We start from the raw sequence: 4,388 nt of genomic DNA on the forward strand, positions 1-4,388 counted from the left end.
CCTCTTAGCTGGATGTCAAGTATCATAATTGGAATTTACAAGGGAGCGTGTTTAAGGAAGATGTAAACCACATATGGCATACAAGTAAGGAAACTCAGATGCCAACAAAGCAAAGCATTAGCAGAAAACACTGGCACTGGAATAATAAACAAAGGCAAGATTTCCCAATAGCAAAAATAGAACTGACTTTAAGAGATAACCAAGTTTATATTGGACCATACCTTTTCTCACCCAATTCACTTTGAGACAGACCAATAGAGGCACTGTAAGAGACTATGGCTGTCTTCCTTGATATTCAGACATCCTACTTTCCAATAATTTAACATGGACCTGTTACCCATGAATCAGTATAAACCTATTCAGATTTAGGGATTAGTTTCCACAAGTACAAAGTTCAATTTCCTTTTATTTGTTCTAAAATGCTTACTTTCAAACTTGAAGGGACTTCAAATATTCCATGTAGTTTCCATAACATTCTTTTATCTTTTCAGACCAGAGTCAAAATATTTGTACAGTATTCATACTGCAGCACCTTCCACCCACCCTTTGGTCGCTTGAACTGCCCTTCTTTGGTTCTTTTTCCACTTTCTCAGATCTTTCTTGAAGTGTAGTAAGCAGAACTGTACTGGGTATTCCAGCTGCAGTTTGGTCTATCATTGTCGGTCTACTGTTTCTAGGACTATAAGATCTTCTACAGTTGTAATCGAAGGACCGACTCTTGATCTTCTTCTGTCATAACTTCAGCTTCTAGAACATCTGTATCTGTCATAATCATCTTGGCGTGAAGAACTATACACATTCCTCCCTTCCTTGGCTTTCATCTGATTTGGAGTCTTTCGATCCCCCTGTGCAAACTGTATTTCAATTTGGCGTCCACAAATCCACTTTCTGTCCAAATTATGTAAAGCATCTTTGGCATCACGAACATCCTCAAATTGAACATATGCAAATCCTCTTGGACGGCGAGTGTAGAAATCAAGTGGAACATACACATCAACTATAGGACCATAACGACCAAATTCCCGACGTAAGTCTTCAGACCTGGTATCGTCGGCCACGTTCCTCACGAAGAGAGACGTGTTGGGGGGGAGCAGGTACCGGGACATGACGCCGGCATTGAGTCTCCGCAGGGACACTAATGGGCTCAGCAACTCCATATTATTTCTAACTCCTCAAAAGCAGTAATCTGTTTTTCATCTCTATGATTTTTTTCATTTTGAGAATATTGCATATATGACCTTTCAAGATTGGCTTTGTTTTTTATATAGCATAATACCCTTTAGATTCATCCAAGGTATTGTATATATCAAAGATTTGTTCTTTTTCATGACTGAATAGTATTCCGTGGTATGGATGTGCCACAGTTCATTTAACCATTCATATCTTGAAGCATATTTGTATTGCTGCTAGTTTTGGGTTAGCTATTACAAGTAAAGATACTATAAACAATGGTATACAGGTTTTTATCCAGACATAACTTCTCATTTCTCTGGGACAAATGTCCAGAAGTGCAATTGCTGGAATGGTAGTTGCATGTCTACTTTTTAAAGCAATTTCTGAATTCTTTCCCAGAATGGATATATCATTTTAAATTGCCGTCAGTGGTCTCTTAAACAACTGTTATTTTTTTTCTTGAGTCTTAAGTTTTCATTTTCTCTGCCTTTCTTAGTTTTCTTAAGTCTGTTTTATATATAATTGTTAAGATTTGCTAGCTATATTTAGGAAGAATAGGGGAAAATATGTATACTCTGTCTTCCCAGAAGCAGAAGTCTTCATTTTTTTCTGTTGAACACAAAAATCTCATATTCACTTTCAATGTTATGACATTTCAAAATAGAATAATTCATAGTTTAAAAAGTAAACAAAAATAACAACATTGAAGGAAATGTTTTATTTTGTTTTCAACCTAATAAACCAAACTTCTCCCTTCACTATTCTTTCATCTGCTGTTTATATATGGTCTCCCACTTCACTGAGACTCTTTACTCCCATACATTTTCAGAGTTCTGACAGTTTTAATTTCTAATCCCCCTACCTGTATTTCCAGCCATAACTTTACTTCCTAGTTAGGCTGTTCTTTTGATACTTGTGACCTATTATGAACCAAAACATCAAAATCAGTGTCGGATTTTTGGCTTGTTTTTTAGGACAAAGATGTTCAATTTCAGATAAGTTTGGATAATCATCAGATAAGCATCCACACTCTTAATCAATGCTTAGTTGAACCAGCTTTCAACAAACTTTGAGGCCTGCCCATCAAAAGAGATTTGCTTTTATCAGTATTTGACTTGATTCAAGCTAACCGACTCATGTTTTTGCTTTGTGAAAAAAATGAATCAGTTTGGAATCATCAGGCTTGGAATGAGTGCATGGGCTCCTCAAATGTAGTTTGGGAGTATTTAACACATAATAACATAAGCCAAATGTAATTATAAAGGGCTGTTAAATGAGGTTCAATTTTAGCATAGATCTACATGAAGGAGACAAGATTACTTTTCTTTCCCCTCTTCTTTAGGAGATGGATAAATTTGCATTTTCCTTAAAATTTATTTGTTTTTCCTATGGAAAGTTTGAGATCATGATATTAATATTTAACTTCAGTGGGAACATGAAACCTTTCATAAGTGTTGTTTTCATCATAAGAGGTGTAATTTTATACACACATCATTTAAGCATATAATTTTTACTGTTTTTATGGTTAGTTGGTTTTAAAATATAGCAAATATAGCAGTGGTTAAGAATCTGCCTGCCAATGCAGGAGACGCAGGAGAGGCGAGTTCAATCCCTGGGTAGGGAAGATCTCCTGAAGGAGGAAATGGCAACCTGCTCCAGTACTCTTGCTTGGAAAATCCCATTGGCCAGAGGAATCTGTTGGGCTACAGTCCATAGGGTTGCAAAGAGTTCCTGAGTTACTCTGAGTTACTGAGCATATACACATGCAAGAAAATACTAGATTGGAGACATTCAGATAAAAAAGAATAGAAAGTCAAACAATTTTCCAATAGCTAATTTATTAGATTTTGTTTGGTTGTTAAAATCATCATCATTTTATAGACAAAAATAGTTACTTCAATTTTGCTGTATTTTTGATTATTTTTAATATAAATTTATTTATTTTAATTGGAGGTTAATTACTTTACAATATTGTATTGGTTTCGCCATACATCAACATGTATCCGCCACAGGTATACACATGTTCCCCATCCTGAACCCCCCTCCTTCCTCCCTCCCTGTACCATCCCTCTGGGTCGTCTCAGTGCACGAGCCCCAAGCATCCTATTTTTATTGTAAATTTTTTGGTGAACTCCTTGGCATTGTTCTTTATAGACGGAGTGGATATCAAGACAGTCATATGAAGTATAAGAGGGAGCTTTCTCTTTGTACTGCTACTTTCAACCATTTACATTTTGGTTAGTTTAGGTTGTAGGTTTTTAAATTTAATTTTGTTTTTGTCTTGGAACTTTAGATTTTTGTTCTGACCATTTGTTAGTGTTTTCCTTAAAATGATGGTAATAGTTAAAAACAACCGAAAAGCTAAAAAGTATCTTTTTTTCTTTCCTTTTCTTTTTTCCTTTACATATCCTGCGGTCCATTAGTAGACAGAACTTCAGTTAGTTTTATGAAATGCAATGTTTAGTACCCCTTCCCCTGTCCCAGTTTTACTCAAGGGAAAAAGATAAACTTCAGTGACTTGAAGTTGAGAATGTGGATACAGCTTCTTTCAGTCACACTCAGATTATATAGTATTCTTCATTTCCTTTTACCCTGAATGTACACAGTGCTGGGTGACAAAGGTACACAAATCCAACTCCATCATCGTCATCAACAGGAGCGTCTGTGCAAGCTACTTTTTATGACAAAGTACAATAGCTGATCCCAAGCTCTGTTCTCTGGGAAAATCAGTCACTCCACTCAGTACCACCTGAAATACCAAGAAGCAAATTGTAGCTTCCTCAGGGAGGAATAACCTCCATTTCTTCTCCTTCTCTTTGCCTTTCCCCTTTCCCTTCTTATTTCCCCCTTCTTCCTCCTCCTCCTCCAATTAAGTAAACCCACTATGTTGGTTTTTTTTTTTTTTCCCCCAAAACGGCTCCTAGAGTAGCCATTAGAATGGTTTTCTCTGAGGTCAGTGTTTACATAGCTAATCAACAGTCCAACTGCTAATAGCTGCTCCTTCTGTGGTAGGAGTTTCAACGCAGTGTATTTTCAGCATCTGTGAAACACTCCTTGCTTTTAGGTTTTTCAAAAGATTGCACATTTCCAGTGATGGTGTTGGGTTTCATCCCAATGGCTACAAATTGACCTTGGTTCTTTAATTTCCTCAGTTATTTTGTTGTCCATAGAATATGGTTTTGCCTTGCTAGTTTTGAATCTCTGTTCCTTAGTTA

General features: G+C 36.4%; 1 pseudogene; it reads right to left on the minus strand.

The window, feature by feature from the left end:
• Nucleotides 1–524: 524 nt before the first annotated feature.
• LOC138071387 (serine/arginine-rich splicing factor 10 pseudogene) lies at nt 525–1,109 on the minus strand (annotated as a pseudogene).
• Nucleotides 1,110–4,388: the final 3,279 nt, after the last annotated feature.

Source organism: Capricornis sumatraensis, chromosome X (assembly GCF_032405125.1).
Source record: "Capricornis sumatraensis isolate serow.1 chromosome X, serow.2, whole genome shotgun sequence".
Classification (NCBI taxonomy): Eukaryota; Metazoa; Chordata; class Mammalia; order Artiodactyla; family Bovidae; genus Capricornis; species Capricornis sumatraensis.